This window comes from Rousettus aegyptiacus, unplaced genomic scaffold (genome assembly GCF_014176215.1).
Source record: "Rousettus aegyptiacus isolate mRouAeg1 unplaced genomic scaffold, mRouAeg1.p scaffold_m13_p_5, whole genome shotgun sequence".
Taxonomy (NCBI): Eukaryota; Metazoa; Chordata; class Mammalia; order Chiroptera; family Pteropodidae; genus Rousettus; species Rousettus aegyptiacus.
The window spans coordinates 68,648,737-68,666,984 of NW_023416308.1; the positions used below are offsets into that span (position 1 = coordinate 68,648,737).

Here is an 18,248-nt window from a genome sequence, read left to right on the forward strand (position 1 = left end):
GTAAAGGAGTTTTACATGAGCATTGCACCGAGGTAAAAAAGCTCCTTGCAGAATCCAGAACAGAGAAAACCCAGGAAAAGGGGCACATGGCCTGAGGGAGAGGATCAAACTTTATATGATTTTCATGGAATTAGAGGAATGGTTTCTCCTGTGCTTTGTCAGCAGTATCCGTATCCTGGTCAGAATGCCCTTAGTAATTGCCAGAAGGTACTAGAGAAACCCCCCTTACACTGTCTCCCTTAATTCTGCCAAAGAACCCTGACTCCAGACAACATGGAAAGGCATGAACACTGCATTCAAACAATCCTGAATTCAATTCTTGGCTCAACTATTCTCTAGCTATATCAACTAACCAATTTGAACTTCCGATTCCTTACCAGTAGAATTGAAATGATGACATGTATCTCAGAGGGCCATAATAAGAATTATATGCACAGCGAATGACAACACATCTCTCATCCGTATAGAACTTCTTAATAAATGTCAGTCTTGTACTCTAACCTTTCCTGATGCTTCTTTCCTTTCTCTCCAACTCACACTGCAAATAAGGCTCCAGCTGAGGGAGAATTTGTGAGTGGTCATATTCTCTTTTGAGAGGATTTTTTATTCTTATAAAAGTTATTTTTTAGTTTGATATATCATAGGAGAGTGGGTCAACAAATTAGCAGATATAAAGAGAAATTAACCCAATAAGTAGTGCTTTAGACTAAATATAGATCAATCAACGTTCCAGTTGTGTTCCTCAGAAAGCGGACTCAGATGAAGATTGACACATGGGAAATTTATTGGGGGCTGCTCCAGAATCAAAATGCAGAGAAAAAGGGTAGGTTTGGGCAAAAGAAAAAGTTTGATGCCAATACAATTTCAACAAAGACTGCCGAAGGCCCTTTAAAGTTGTCCTGAGTTGGGATAAAGGGCCTGGGCCTTTACATCCTTCACTGACCTGTCACTACATTCAGGCTGTCCCTGGAGAGGAAGAATAACTTAGGGTGATGCCATTTTGTTCATCTAGGGGTATCTGGGGGAGTAATTGCTTCAGTCTCGAAGGGAAATCTGAGAGGTACATCACATCTACTGTGATATTTGAGGCAAGAAAATTTTATATACTTAAAAATTATTTTATAGCAGGTTAGAATTCACATATGGATTTTACTAATAGCCAAGAAGATAAGGAATTTTTAAAGGAAGAGGAATCTGTTCATATTCAGAGCATTGTATTAGTTTCCTATTGCTGCTATGACATACTACCACAAATGTAGTGGCTTAAAAAAAACACACACAAATTTTTTTCTGATACAGTTCTAGAAGCCTGAAATCTGAAATGTTACACTAGGCTTAAGCCAAAGTGTCAGCAGAGCTGGTTCCCTCTGGTGACTACAGGAAATCTATTTCCTTGCCTTTTCTGCCTTCTAAAAGCCACCCACATTCTTGACTTGTCATCTCTTTCTCACATCACTCCAACCTCTTGCTTTCATTGTCTCATCTCTTCTTTCTTTGATCTTGCCTACCTCTTAAGGTGGACCCTTGTGATTACATTTAAGGCTCATCAGATAATCCAGGATAATCTCCACATCTCACGACACCTTCAAAGTCCCTTTTGCCATATAATATAACAACATCTACAGGTTCTGTAGATTAGTACAAGGATATTTGGGGAGAGCCATTATTTAGCCTACTGTGAGCATTATATTCAAGCCTTTTTTCACTGGTGCTACCTGTCGAGTGTGTTTATTTGATGTTTGTTAGAATGGCAGTGTTAATTTACTAGTGTCCTGGTCTGCCTTTTTTAACATTGTCATGATCACTGGGCCAAATAATGTGTTCTTTGGCAAACCCCTAACATGTTTAGATGAAGTCAGAAAACTCTTCTCTACAAAAAGGAAGCCAGAGCAAGATCACACTGAGAAACCTTCAAGTCTATGGTAATGGAAACCTGAAAATTAAATGATATCTTTAAAAATCATGGGGGTAAAAATGACACTCCTGAAATGCCACCTGAAAGAGAGAGAAGGGAGAAATACCTTTCCACCCTCCAACCTCCTATTAGTATCTCCCATTGGCTGAAGCTAGCTGGAAGTCATTTTTCAAGAGAGCCTGGGACATGTGATTGGCATAGAGTCAGCCCTAGTAGTCTAAAACAGAGCAAGAGAAGAAGTGTGGGAATTGGATATGAGAGAAAATGATCTGCATACAAACTGAATCTCAGAAAAACCGGAATCGAAGTTCTTGCTAAATAAGTTTGTATGGGTTATTCCTGCTTCATCTCTTCAGTTTTGTCCAAATATCCAGACACTCTTTTGCATAAAAACAATTTTTCACTCTACAGGTTCCTTATACCCTGAGTCATTAATGATGGCATTATTCACTGTGCATGATTTTAAGACTGCTTTCCTGACCGTGCTTTCAAATTTCTTAACCACCTACCTTCCAGCACAAGGAGAAATAGAAGCTTGAGAAGCTAAGGGTTGGTGGTACATGTTGGATTCGCTAGAAATTGGGCCAGATAGTGAACTAGGAAATAGAATGTCCAACAAGAAAAGCACCTTGCTTCACAGTAGATTTTGATCAAATGCTAACTATCCAGAGTGCATTTAAAAATGGTTACCACAGTCTATGGCCATGCTACCCTGAACAAGCCTGATACTGTCTGATCTTGGAAGCTAAGCAGGGTTGGGCCTGGTTAGTACTTGGATGGGAGACCACCTAGGAAGACCAGGTGCTGTAGGCATAAACAATAAAAAAAATAGGGGATTATAAACTGACAAGGTCCTTGCAATCTGTGAGGTCATCCAAGGGTTTCTTTGCATATATATATAATTACCATGGTTTCTATGCTGAGGCTGATGATGCTTTACTTTTCTTCTCAGCCTCCTTCCACTAAATCCCAGAGTTGTGCCAGCCCTCTAATCTACCCTTTTGCCATGCCCATGACACCATCTTAACTGGGTTTTATTTTCTAGTAACCTACACTGAGTTAAATTCTTTACACCCTTAAATAGAGATGCGGACAAAACGAAGCTCCCTATCTTTGGTCTTGTTAAATTTCTCATTCTTCTTCCTCTTCCTCCTCCTATTCCAACTCCTCTTCTTCTTTCTTTAACTTTAAAAGTCGTAAGTGAAGTTGCAAGGAAATGTACAAAGAAGTCCTGTTCATCCTTCATCCCATCTCCCCTAATGTAAACATCTTGCAAAACTATAGTATAATAGTTCAAAAATTGCCACTGGTACAATGCATAGAAAAGAGGCTTCTTTTTATAAATTGTAGAGGATGCCTCAGTGTTGGGGATGGTGGCAGTTGGCAATGTGGTAGCAATAATGATAATCCCATATACTCACAGAATGCTTTTATACTTTTCAAAGCTCTTTTATCCCTTCCCACTAATGCAGAGATTCTATTGACAAGTTTCTCGCTCAGCCAAGGGTTGATGATACTTCAGTTTTACTTAGTGACTCAAAAGCCAATGAGCTCATTATAAATGGGCTGTTTTCCATTGTCTCCTGGAAGGACACTAACATCAAGTTACACCATCAAAAGGTAACTCATTTCCCATGGCCCTGTACTTTCTATTGATTGAGATAAATTTCTTCTATTCAGAGGCAGAAGAGGCATGATTATTTGCCTTTACACAGCTGCTTTCTTTGCCTTGACCTTCCTTCCAGCACCCCTACATTTGGTCTTCTTTGCCTGCCCAGTGCTTCCTCATCCTCTAGGATTGAGTCTGGGTGTTACCTCCTCTCAAACACCATCCTCTTTAATTGAGTTGAGTATCTCTCCTCTGTACTGATACATCCCCCTGCTTAGGTCTGTAAAAGCTTATTCATATTGTTTATCACCTTGCCTACATCCCCCAATAGTGAGTTCTGTGAAGATAAAGATTAGATTGTTTAAGCCTTTATTCCTATCTTCAGCACATTTTTTAAACAAATAAAGAAATGGATTCATGTAATATTTCTATGTCAATCTGGAAAGATAAAAAATGTAATAACAACTGAACAAAAGAGATGAAAATAAATGAATCTGAGTTTATCTCTTCTTGAGGTCTCCTCTACTTTTTGCAGATGTTGCAGGATTTGGAGATACAGGACACGTAATGACAGAGCTGGAGTCCATATAATCTTGACAAGATAAACTGATGGCAAGAAAGTGCCAATATTAAATTTAATAGAGTTAAATATAAATGTTTAGCTTCCTGTTAAATATGGCAGTCTGAATACCTGCATATATTTCTGTTCCCTTCCAAAACTCCACCAAAGTAATAATTAAGGAATTTAACGGGTATAAATCTGTAAGATAAAGTGTACCCTTGTCTGACACCTTTGCCTATAGGAAACTGTTTTGAATATCAAAAAGACAAAAGTTATGACTACAGAAGAAATACACAGCTTTAACATAGACAATTAAACATTGACATCCTTAAAAGATTTTGCTTACCTCGGTTCAGTCATCAATGCAGATGCAGACTGCAGCTAAGGCACAAGAGAAAGCTGAATGAAACTCAAACGGGCAACAATGGGAGAATTAGGAAAGATCGCCAAGCACAAAAATGTTTCATTGGCGACCAGGGCTAAGTTCATCCACACCTTCGTAGTTCCGATTACTACATACAAATATGAAAGTTAGATAGTGATGAAGGCTGATAGGAAAAAAATTGATCAATTTGGAATATGGTGTTGGAGGAGAGCTCTATGGATACCTTGGACCCCCAAAAAGATGAGCAAGTGGGTCCTAGGGCAAATTAAACCTGAAACATTGCTGGAGGTAAAAAATGACAAAACTGAAACTGTCCTACTTTGGGCACATCATGAGAAGTCGGTTCTTTGGAAAAAAACAATAATGCTGAGAAAAATAGAAGGCAGCAGGAAAATAAGAAGACCAAATATGAGATGGATTGATTTCATAAAAGAAAAAATAGGCATGAGTCTACATGAGCTGAGCAGGGCTATTGAGGATAAAACATTGTGAACATCAATCATTCATAGAGTCACCTGGCATTAGAGCCAACTCAGCAGTATGTAACACACATAAATCTGCAAGATCAAAAAAGAAGTGAGTCTTAACAACACATGTACAAAATATGAACAAATTTTGAAAACTGGAAAGAAGATGAGTGGAAAATGACTTAGCAGAGCTGGAAAAGCATAAACCCAAGTGCCAATGGGGGTGTAAAATAATAGAAAAATATATATTGGTCTCTTCTCCAAGTTTCTGGCACAGAGCTTTTAAAGCACTGGTAATTCTCTAAGTGACGAGAACTACTAGAAGCATCTCGTGTTCTAATATTGGTCTTTGACCTCTGTTCCTGATACAGAGCTCCTGAAAACCTTGTGACTTCCTGGGTGAAAGGAGAGTTTTTTGTTCTAGTGACTTTGGATGGGCTCCTGGATGGCACCTGGATGAGGGCTAGACATCAGAAAAAACAAGCCATGATCAGAAGCTTGGAATTTTCAGCCCTGCTCCCCATTCTCTTGAGAAGGGAGAAGGGCTGAAAATGGAGTTAATGATCAATGAGGCCAATGCTATGAAGCCTCCAAAAAAAAATCCCAAAAATGCTAGAATTTGGAGAGCTTCTGGGTTGGTGAACATGCAGAGGTACTGCGAGAGTGGCTCGTCCAGAGAGGGCATGGAGGCTTCGTGACCCTTCCCACATACTTTTCCCTACTCATCTCTTCTGTCTGGATGTTCAACTTATCCTTTATCATATTCTTTTATAATAAACTGGCAGAAGTAAGTAAAATGTTTCCCTGTGAGCCACTCTAGCGAATTAATCAAACCAGAGGTTGTTGGAACCTCTGATCTATAGCCAGTTGGTCCGAAGCACAGGTAACAACCTGAGCTTGTGAATGACATCTGAAATGGGGGTGCAGAGAGGAGCAGTCTTGTGGGACTGAGTCCTAAACCTGTGGAATCCAATACTATCTCCAGGTAGATGGTGTTAGAATTAAGTTAGATTCTCAGATACCTCACTGGTGTCAAGAATTGCTTGTTGGTGTGAAGCCTCCATACATTGGGTGACCAAAAGTGTTGTGAATAGAGTGTGCTGTGTGAATGTGGTAATAGTATGAGTAGTAAAGGAGACTCACAGGAAAGAAACACATAGCAGGGAAGAACTGGGTTTTTCCTTACACAGATGGGAGACTGAGTTGTTGTTCTCTTTATAAGTGGTATGACGCCAATGAAAAGCACAGAATCCAGAAGAACTGTGTCTTAAATGCATTGGGTGTCTGAAGGCTGGGATGTAAGAAAGGTCTGAAAACACAAATATTGTTTAGAAATCTTATAAGGAACTATTGGAGACCCAGATTCTCTCTTGTACCTGCCAACCATGCTCACCCCAGCAAATGGATATTTCATTTTTGAGAGACTGAACCAGAGACTCTCTGTATTTGAGACATTAGACATGGATCATGGATCAGAGTAAGAGTCGGATAATACACAGAGAATGGAGGTATTAGGGAAAAATATATAATGAATGTTGAGGTATGCCGCCGCATCCGCTCTCCCCCACTTCAGACCTCTTCTTTCCCTTCACTTCTAGAACTCATCAATTAGGCCTTTAACCTATTAAATCTCACACACACACACACACACACACACACACACACACACACACACACATTATATACATTAAGGGAAAACCAAAATGGCCTAAACATAGAGACTTCCAGGACCCGATATTTGGATATCTCCAAAATAAATACATCCCCAGCTTATCACTAGATGGTGATAACTACCAGTTCCTGTGTACACAGGGCTTCCAATCAGCACTTTTGTACCTCATTCTTAATTTGGATTTACAAACAAGGATCACCAGGCATTCCAGGGCATCCTTAAAACAAAAGTAATCAAAAAGAATACAGAGAACCCAAAGATAATGCAGGGAAGAGAGAAAAACTTTAAAATATCTGTAATTAATATTCTTAAAATGAAACATTCATGAATTAAAACTAGGAAACTGTTAAAAAATGAAACTTTCAAGAATAAAGAGCTTCTAGACATGTAAACGTATTAGTTCACAAGTGGAGTTTCATAGTCAGTTCTAGGGAGGCCCACTGCAGGAAGGGCATTGAGAGTGTATGGTGTACCCTGAGAGTCAGACCCGGATTTGCCCATTGGTGCATACATTTGTATACATGCAAACAGTCTTTATGTGCCTTTGTGAGCCACCCAGACACACAATTCTGGGAATGAAGGAGCCAGAATGAGTAAGAGGAGGTTGAGCCATCAGGAGCTGGGTTGGAATGGAGGCAAATAACACAAAAATAAAATACAGTGATGAGACCTGTGAGAGAGGAGACTAACAGAAGGGTCCAGAAACTGGCCTAAGAGGAACAGCTGAAGGATGAGAGTGGGGAGAGGTTTTTTCTTTGTTCATTTGTTTTATCTAAAGACAAGACCAGGGAAAAGGAGGGTTTTCCTTCCTTCCTTCCTTCCTTCCTTCCTTCCTTCCTTCCTTCCTTCCTTCCTTCCTTCCTTCCTTCCTTCCTTCCTTCCTGCCTTCCTTCCTTCCTGCCTTCCTTCCTTCCTGCCTTCCTTCCTTCCTGCCTTCCTTCCTTCCCTCCTTCCTACCTTCCTACCTTTCTTCCTTTTTTCTTTCTTCTTTCCTCCCTCCCTCCCCTCTCTCTTCCTTTCCTTCCCTTTCCTACCTTTTCTTTAGTTTTATACTGGAAAGGTTATATAGAGGAAACAACTTGTTTTATATAGCTTTAGGAAATAATACTGAAAAAAAGGAATAAAATGAGTTAGATAAAGAGTTAGATAACATCCCAAGAAAGGAAAGAAACTGATCAGTGTGGGCAAGGGTTTTTTAACTCCTATTCAGAATCGACTTTCTATGTGAGAGGTTCTTTTCACATCCTCTTGTGTTCTAATGAATCCAGAATGGGCCAACTAGAAACCTGCTTTTACAGTCTCTGTTGGGCAGGATGGGCTTGGTGAGTTTTTTGTAGATCTGTTAATTTATTCTTAAACAGGACAAACATAATTAGGTTGTATTTAAAAGGTCAGTTTTTTGGATTGAGCTATAGAAACCAGCTTTGCTTGAGCTTAAATAAAGGGGAAAATTGTTGGAGGGCATTGATTCCTAGTTCTTGAATTAGAAGCACAAATACCATTCCAAAGCAAGTCCCACAGATATTTTCCAGCCCCAACTCAAGGAGGTGGAGAGTAATTTGCCAGCAAATAATAATTGAAAGAACCTAACATGTGACTGTGCTGAAACAACCCCCAGAATTGGGCTTCAGTCATCCTACATCTTCCAAATTTTGAGCCTTTTGTTGTGCAAGCTGCAAATAATTGACACCAGGCTCTGAGTCAGCTTTCTGATCCTCACCCTCATGGTTCAGATCAGAGTCTAATTATAAGAGCTACTCCTACATTTCCAGAGGCAGCATGCTTGGAATTTCTTCTTAAATTATTAATCAAGAGGAAATTTGCCTGATTCAATTCTACAGGGATCAATTTGCCTAGAGCATATTTTTATTTATTTGTGCATAGAAGTCCATTTTAATGGTTACTTACTTTTATGATTTCCTAATTTGTCCATGGGCCTAGAGAGTAGAATGATCAGATTAGTATGTGTTTTACCCTATCTGACTGCAGTGGTAGCATAATCTTCATCTGTAACAGTCCCATAGGTCCAGGAAAGTAGCTGGTTTATAAATGGCTTCAGTTGTTAAAAAGATTTCTCTCCCCATACTCCCAGTCACTGAAATTGACAAAGTTTGGCACGAGAACATTGGGCTATAATTATGTCCCCTCGAATTCGTTGTGTCCCAATATAGACTCCATCATTTTCTTTTCTCTCCTCAATGGCCCCTCCTTTTCTATTGTCAGTTACCCAAATTGGAAACCTGAGGGAACCCTGAACATTTCCACTTTCTTTCCCATGACGCATTGAATTAGTCAGCAAAGCCTCTTATTCACACCTCCAAAATGTCTGCCCCCATTTCTTCATTCCCAGTGTCCTCACCATCTCTCTTCTCTACCATTCAAAAAGACTGCTAAATGCCCTCCAAGCTGCCAATCTTTCCACTGCCACTGTCCAGTCTCTTTATCAAAATGTTGCTGACTAAGTGACAAATATATCCCTTAAAAGCCATCCACTGGTTCCATATTATCTTTGTTTTAGGGTTCAAATTTCTTAGCAAATAGTACTATGCAAAAGACAGTATAGGGTTACACTTTGTCCTTACGTAAATTCCAATTTTATGTATAGCCAGAGTTCTTTACTTTCTCATAGGTCTTTTTACCAAAAATCAGGGGAATGGTTTTATAGGAAAAAAAAAATTAGTCAAATAAGCAAAAGAAATTTTTTCTTGAGCCATGGAAATAGCTAAACAGAGCATGAAATTGTTGCCGCAAATTCTGAAGAAGTTCTGTTTAGTTCATGTTTTTGTGTTTGGGAGCTGTGGGTAATTTCTCATTATGTGATTTTTCCAGTTGCATGCCATAAAATACTTGTAATATTAAGATGACAAATAGAAATACATATATTATCTTGAGGAGTAACTGGTAATCTTAGGATAGGAGAAGAATATAACTAGGTGATTTTAGGTTCAGAAACAGATAATTATGATAAAAAAGGAGTAAAGAGTAAATAATTCTCTCAAGCCATATCTCTGGCAATTCTTCCTTTTGCCTTAATTGGAAAATGAAAATTATTTTATTGGGAGAGCAATGGAGGAATAGGACACCTTTTATCAAAACTCAGCATTTTCAAAATGGCTAGATCACTTTTTATCAGGATAAGAAAAGAATAGTCATGCCAGCAGCTTCATTCCATCAGTTATCAAATCTTTCTCAAGCATCTACTATGTGCCTCATAAGTTATAAGCAAACACTTAATGATGTTGAAGACAAGAGGGGAAGGATGAGAACCTAGGTGAAGACTGATGGGAAATGTATCTCAGGCACAGGAAACATCATGAATGATGTTTTGCAGCTGGGAGAAAATAGAACTGAAAAAATCTCCAAAGCTAGAATCTGAGGGCACCCAAAGAGAGAAGAGATTAAGAAAGAGATGAGCTGGGAAGTTAAACAGGGAATTTCTTGCCCTTATTGAGAATTGTAGACAATATTCAAACTAGAGGGTAGAGCTAGTTCTAGAATTACCATCACTGTAGAAATCAATGTATATGTTAGATCATAGTAATGGAAAGCCCTTGTGTGCAGGACCACATTTTAATATTTTATCACTGGTTTCTAGCACAGCACGTTATCATGGTTGATGCTCAAAATATGTGGGCTGATTAAACAGACGTAGTCGAGCAGCATAGCACTTTTATGGCTGTTATCTCAACTGAATCTCAAAGTGATGCTCGGTCTCACTGTGCTAAACCTGTTTTACTATGAGGAAATCAGGGCTCAGAACTGTCAACACGCTTGGGGGCAGCCGGGTAGAAGAGCCAGGAGGAGCCGGGTCCTGCCATCCCCAGCCCACCATACTAGGAGGACTGTTACAGTGTTGTCGGCTTTTAAATTTTATCAGATTAAGATGTTTAATCTTTTTAAGTAATCAATTAAAGATTTTCTATTATGAACGTTTTCAAACACATGCAAAAATAGAATTGTACAAAGAATACTCATGTACTTATCACCCACGTTCAATAGTAGCCAAGAGTTTGCCAATTTACTTCACATGTTCTTGTATCACATATTTTCCTTGCTGATATATTTTAAAATAAATTCCAGCATTATTTCTTTTCATCCCTACAATATTCAGAAACTATAAAGAAAGAAGAGAGAACATTTTCTTATTACCACAATGCTAGTATTACACCCAACAAAATTAAAAATAATTCTTGTTATGATCTAATATGTAGTCTATAATGACTTAAAATTTTCTTTTTTCTAATCAGGGTCCAAATAAGAACTATATATTATATTTAGTTATTATGCCTCTTAAGTATAAAAAGGACATTTTAATAACAAAAAAGTAAGAAAGACATACTTTTAGGGACAAAATAAACCCACAGTCTATTATATAAGTTTAAATTTATGAAGTGCTCCCACCCTCAGCCTTCTTCTTCTCTGTTGTGGTATGGCTCTGCTGTCCACATCCACTGCTGGGAATCCTTGCACCAAGTTATTGCAGATTCAAAGATATCAGAGTCAGGGCTGACTGCTCTCTATCCTGAGCATCTCCTGCCTCCAACCCTGGTAAATGCTTAATCTGCACTCACTGGACACAAGGCTGCAGTGTGAACCTACCAGTCAGCCCCAGGTCTGGAGAACATTCACCAACGGGAGCCAGCCTGAGCCATGGTTTCCAGCTGGCTTTGAGTCTTAAACCCAGAATCACGCTAATGACATAGTAAGAAGTTTTTGTTTGGGAAACCTACTGGGGAGACCAGACAAATCCTTTTCAGTTTGATCTTGCCAATCAGCATTACAGAATTTACTATAGATATGAATCTACAGTTGTATCAGAAATTGTTATTAAATGGTTGTCGAGGATGACTGAGCTAGTCTGAGACGGCTATGGACCTGTACATCAGGAGCAAAGGAGGGGATAGCTTAGTCGCTTATAGAGGAAAGTATAGAAAAGTGTAGTGAAAAACGCACTGGAACAAGGGTGGGACTAGAGGATTTGGATTTGAATCCCAGCTCTGCCATGTGTCCTTGGGCAAGTTGTCCAGCCTCTCTGGGTCTCTGTTTTCAATCTGTGCTCTTTCCATTGTGCTTCTATTTATCTGTGAATAGTGGGTTATCCTTCAAGATAATCAAGATAATTTGCATATGTATTTCCCAAGATGCTATTAAAGGATAAATCTGAAAGGAATGTCTTGGAAATAAGACAGGCATTCGTACCCCCTTAAGTCACGCCACGGGGGCTGCCAACCTGCCTACCTCTACAGCCAGACTTCTTTACTTCTTTATCTCCTTTCTCTGCCCTGGTCTATAATTAGGCAAGAATATCACTCTTTTCATTGGACAAGATCTAACTAATTATTATTGCAAAAGAAGACAGGAAGCCCGACCATTATTATTTTAGCTTCTAGTTCCCTCATTTTAATGCCAACAAAAAAAAAAGAAAAAGCAGGCATATCCAGCAAAGATTGGATATTTGTGGTTGCCAAGGAAGCCTTTTTCTGGTTGGATTTAGTCTTACACACTATGCCATAAATTAAAAGACACAGTTCCTTGATCCTTCTTCTAATACACCATTAACTACAAATCATATCGATTAAATGATAGCCTGTGAATACCAGCTCTGAGCCTTTCACCCAACCTGCCAGCAAAATCTTTAAAGAGACTTACCATTGGCAGCTAGGCCCTAATGATATCAGAAGTTTCCATTCCCCTCTCAGAGTTTCTTGTTTACTCTCTCTTGCATGATCTCTGTGTGGTTTTATTTCCATAGCCAAGACAGAAATTAAAGTCCACAGCGTTTGAAACAAACTTAAGATACTGAGGAAATAAAATGGTCTTCTAAGCAGTACTATATTGATATAAATTTTTTTCATCATTTTATGCTGTACTATTTCTTTTGTCAAACATTTTTATATGTTTCTTCATTTGATCCTCACAACAACCTTGTAATGTGTAATGTAAGTGGGGTGTTAATTTTATCCCCCATTTTATAGTCACAGGGATATAAAGTACGGCATAGGAAATATAGTCAATAATATTGTAATAACTATGTTTAGTGCCAGGTGGGTACTAGACTAATCGTGGGATCACTTCATACATTGTATGAATGTCTAACCACTATGCTGTACACCTGACACTAATATAAAACAATAGTCAATCGAAAAAGAAACCTCAATCACCAACTTTCAGTAGCTCTACATGCACACGATTCAAAAAAAGACTGTCGTAGGGGCTCAAAAAATACTTGGCTTTTAAAAAATCCCCATTTTATAAATGAAGAATATGAAGTTTAAGTGATCTTAATGTTCCTCCTTTTTCATTTATTTTCAATCCATTTCTGCACTGAGCTATGCCATTTGCAATTGCTATTGCATTTAGTTTTCAAACAGTCTGATAAAGTAGATGTTTTTTATTGTACAGAAGTCTTCTCTGGGTTGAATAACTTGACAAAACCCACATCACGTATCGGTAATGAACTTAAGATTCAAAAATAAGATTATAATTATTTAGAGCCTTAAAACTTATAACATTACACCTGACTCCTCTGAAGGAGCTGAAAACACAGGCTGTCAAATTCAAAAAGTTTCTGTGCTGACTCCATTTTGCAATAATCCTGATAATCAAAGAAAATCTGCCTTTATGAATTCATAAAACAAAGCTTGCGTAGAGCCAAATTGAAATTCGATGTATCTAATTTTCAGAGATATACTCATAATTTATAAAATAGCTGATTGGGGATTAAGACTGTCATTTGCCTATAAAACCTACTTCATTTTACATATTAAAGAATTCTCGAACATTTGGCTAAGACTCTTTAAAGGGTTTCCAGCCAAGCTGCACAGAAAATTGTTCTAGTCAAAACAAATTATCTCATTTTTAATAAGAGAAAGGGAGAAAAACAGCATACCTTAATTCAGCATATTATTTAAAATTATTCTGCTATGGTCAGTGAACACACAATGCAAAATATATATGCCTTACTGTTGAATTGTACATCTGAAACCTAATGGATTTTGTTGACCAGTGTCACCATAATAAAAACAAATATAATTAAACATTTAATTTTAGAAAAAAAAATAATAAAGTCTATAATAAGAGAAAAAAATCAAAATTGTTCTAAAAGTTTTGATCTACTTTGTCAAAATTTAGCAAACTAAGAATCAATTTTCCTTCCTTGATAGCTTTATTTAGCTCGTGCAATTCAACAAACATTTATATTAACATTTACTAACTGACAACTATGTGTCACATTCTGTTCCAAGTGTTAGGTATACAGAAAAAACTATGATGATGTCTTGCCCTCACGATGTCCATAACTGAGTTCTTAACACTCAGTCTTAGAGATGCACAAGAGATTGGTGTGTATATTCTCTTCCTTTGTGGAGTGCAGAAAAGATAGCAGATTCGCCCTATTGTCTAGGATTTTTGGTTAAAGTTCAGTTCTAGCAAACTGAGTTTTTAATCTATGTCTCTTTCTGTCTCTCTTCATCCCTTTGTGTAACACACACACACACACACACACACACACACACACACACACAGTAGTTTGAATCAGAAGTAAGCCAAACAACATCTGTAAATCTTTAGCAGTGGAAAATTCCATGTCACCACTTTAACACAGAAGCAGGCTGGCAACCTGAGAGACTAGCTACGGTCAAGGGTTGAAACGGAAGGCTAGTAAAATCTTTAGGCAAATAAACAGCCTGGGAGAGCCACTGAAAATTCTTCCCGTGGCCAGAGGTCAGCTGTCTCGAAGGCAAGAGGGCATTCTGATGCATGTATAGGAGGGAAACCAGTCTTCTAAAGCTGTCCATAATAACAGCACCCTTCCCAACATGACAACCTGAAAAGCAGCTAGAGTAAGAAAGCTCTAAGGGTATCTCTAAAGCCTAATGAAATATGGTGAAGCCCCATCTGTGCCCGTCTGGCTCAGAAATCCCAGGGCAACTAAGAGGCAATGAAATGGAAACTACTAATTATTTTCTGAGCTCCAAGTAAATAGAATTATTTTTGTATCTTCATAAAAAGTAATTTTAGCAAAACATTGCTTTTTGAACTTGAAATATAACCAGTAATCTATGCCTGATCCTCTTATGTGTGACTATTTGGTTAAGATTCTAGGTAAGAAAGAATAATATATATGTTTGAGATTTTCTAGTTTTAAGCACTTTTATTTATTACATTGATTATAAGGCTCACATCTGTCCCCCTCTACTCATATACATTTCAGCTGGTAAAATCAGGATGACACTTAGTCCACCTGCTCCAAAAAAGTACTAATTATTATTAATTGATGATGCTCTTAAAAGAAAATGATGAAAAATGATGAAAATGAAGCATACTGTATTAACGGATACTCAGAACAATATCTTCTAGGAGCAGACACGATTCCCTATTTTATGAGAAGAAAACAGTATCTCTGAGTGGGCGAGGGATTTTGCCAGAGTCATTTAGAGCCAAGACTTAAATCCAGCAACTCTGATTTCGGGGCACCATTGCTCTTCTCACTCCATCAGTAACCACACTGTCTTTCACGGAGATTTAACCTGCGTCGGTTTCTCCATTGTAACATAGATCTGACTATCTTGGCTTTTGCCCACCATAGAGATATCTCATTATCATCTAGAAAGCACTTGATACTCCTCCCAGAGAGCAGATATTTAATTGGCAGGTGCCCTTTTCATATTCACAATAAGAAACCAGAAAATTAAAAGCAGCTATGCATCAGCGTACGAGCCCCTTGAGGCAAAGATCTATCCTGTGAATTTGATATCCTTAGCAATTAGCATTGTGCCTGGTATATAATAAACCCTGAAAAAAAATGTTTGCTGATTAAATGAAAGAAAGATGTTTTTCCCCAAAGAAATGGAAGCATTTACAATTTCTCACTAGTATCTCATTTCTGGAGCAGTGATCAAATGCTGTGCTAAGAATATGTGTGAACTCTTCCTCCTGCATCCTTCCCATACACCCTAGTGGGAAGGAGGGTCATGTATAGGTGAACAATAGTGTGACTCCAGTGAACTGCATGCATACCACTGACATTTGCCCAAGGCCCACTGGAAGGTGCCCCAATAGCTTGAACTTCCTTAGTTTATAAACCTCGGAGAGCTTCTAGTTTAATTTTGCCTGTTAAAAGCAGCGCTTATCGACTATGCAGCAGGTGGTCTCTTCAAACTCCTTCCCCTGTAGTGTGGAAATGAATAGCCCAGGGGGGAAAGCAGCCTCTGTCACTTAGATGTGTGGAACCCCGCTTACAGCTCAATGATTTTACCAGTTGTTAAATCTGTGCAAAGCCCATGATGAACAAATAGGAGTAAGATGCTATTGTCCTCATTAATGCCACTAAGGACTGCATATACGTTTGTCCTGAAGGAGCCACCCCGGTAATAATAGCAAAAACTATCCTACATTTACCAAATGCTTCGCGTCAAATCTCATTTTGATTTGCAAATCCACTTTGTGAGCAGAATCTTAAAATTTGCAGATGAGCAAACTGAGGTTTCGTAACTTCCCAAGGCCCTGTTGGTTTTTCACTAGTGACAGGATTAACATGTGAAGCTGGCCTCCTAGCATAGAGTTCCTTTCCCTATTCCCTTCTCTCACTGCTTCCTCTGGTAACCTATAATCAATAGTGAGTCAGCTGGCAGAGGTCATAACTGTGGAGGGGTATGCTACCCAGCAGCTCACTTGAGGGCGGGCGGGGGTGGGGGGAGACATGCCCTTGGCATCATGCTGTAGTCTAACCCACGTGAGCTTACCGTTTTCTCTCAGACACAAAGCTGGCCATCTAAGCTTTGAAGATATGAGCAGTTGGGCAGTTTTAATCAGTACAGATTAATGCTACTGCATTAAATAACCCCGGGCCCCTCACAGGAGGCAATGCTTCCTTTCCTGTGTGAGTGATAGGGTAGATTTGCATTCTGGGTGTCCTTGTTCACCCTCGACAAATTGCAAAGGAAACAAGTATATGGTAGAGCCCCCCTCATGTGTAATGTTCACACCCTGGCCTTTGTTCCATCCAAATGTCCATCATTGCTCAAATCCTTGAGACAATACTAATGGATAAGGTCACTGATATTGCTGAAAACGGCAGCAGCATTGGAATTGGGCATCATTCTCCTGACCTATTCACTGTGGATTTGTGAGACGATCCAAGGGACCACTTAGGGCTTTGCCCAGCTGGTGAGCAGTTTCATCCTGGTGCCAAGTGCCCCAGAATCTGGCCATCTGCAGCTCATTCCTCTTTGGTCTGGTGGAGACATCAATTGATAACACACAGAGTGAGGCTATACTGGAGGCTCTAGGAACAGACACAGGTTTCCATTTTACTTGATACAGAAAAAGGTTATGACTTTTGTGAGCAACAAACAAGAATATGTGTTGAATTACACATGAAAATTAACAGGAAGAATTATCAGTCATTACCAAGAGCCAACCCTTTAAGTCCATCAGCTCTCTTGTAATCTTCCCAAATATCTTGAAATAGATACAATTATTATTTCTATTTTACTTATGAGGAAATTTAGCTCAGAAAGGTTAATAACTTTTATGATGATGCACAGCTAATAAGTACAGCAAGGATTCTGACCCCATCTACATAACCCAAAACTTGTACCCTATTTACTGTTATCATTCATCATGTCCAACTGAAAGTAAGTGTCACAATCCCAATATGAATGTTTCTAGTCAGGAACAACTGGATTTAGATACCCAAGAATGTAGAATTTTTTCTAATTGGCTTATATTTATAGAGGAGGGAAAAGAACTCACTGGAGATAATGCTTCTTGAAATTTCTCTAAAACATTTGTCTAGGAGTTTGTTTTCAGTGCTTTGCTTTTTGTTACAGAAGAAAACCCCAGGAAAGATGAAATAAATAACTTGTATGTACCAGGCACCTATTTCATACAAAGCAAAACAGTATAAAATGCAGCCTTTTTAAATGTAGTCCCTCACCTCAGCATTATCACGCTTAATTTCTTTGTCAGTATCCCATGCTAGAAGAAAACTCCTTCAGGTTCTTGGCAAAACTATACACCAACACCTGATACAGTTTTGTGTGCAGGAAAGAAGGAATGATGGACCCTGAGATTTGAGGAAGAGAGATGAGTGATACATCCCCGCTCTTAAAGGAATTTAAGGTATAATAAAGCTCAGCATGCATATAATTAATACAGTAGTCAAGAGGAGGTAGAGCAAGATGTCAAAAAGAAGAGGTAGAGAATTGAGAAGGCCTTAGGTTCTGAAGGACTATTATGGTGTTATAATAGGTATTATGATGTAATGGAAACAAATTAGCCTCTCTGAGATCCAGGGTTGAATGCCAGCTTTGTGTCCAATGAGCTCCATTAACAGAAGCTCTATGACTTTGATGAAGTTAGTTAACCTCTCTAAACCTATTTCCTCATCTCTAAAATAATATACCTACTTCCGAGCTTTGTTAGAAGTAATATGATATTTAAAGAATGTAGCATAGATACCAGCTCATTGCAGGTGCTCAATAAACATCAGTTCCCATTTAGATGATATAAAGATCAGAACACTTTTAAATCTCCTCATTGAAATGTTCTCCTGAGTGTTAGCAATTTGACTGAAAAAAAATGTTTGAAATGGGTGGGCATAGATGTGAATAAAACATTTGGGAAAAGGAGAGAT

The 18,248-nt window shown here is 38.6% G+C and overlaps 1 protein-coding gene and 1 pseudogene across 30 annotated transcripts in view; both read left to right on the forward strand.

The window, feature by feature from the left end:
- DLG2 (discs large MAGUK scaffold protein 2) overlaps positions 1–18,248 on the forward strand; it is a 1,668,408-nt gene that overhangs the window by 1,513,016 nt on the left and 137,144 nt on the right. The window lies entirely within an intron of this gene.
- On the forward strand, positions 2,610–2,728 carry LOC118603403 (annotated as a pseudogene).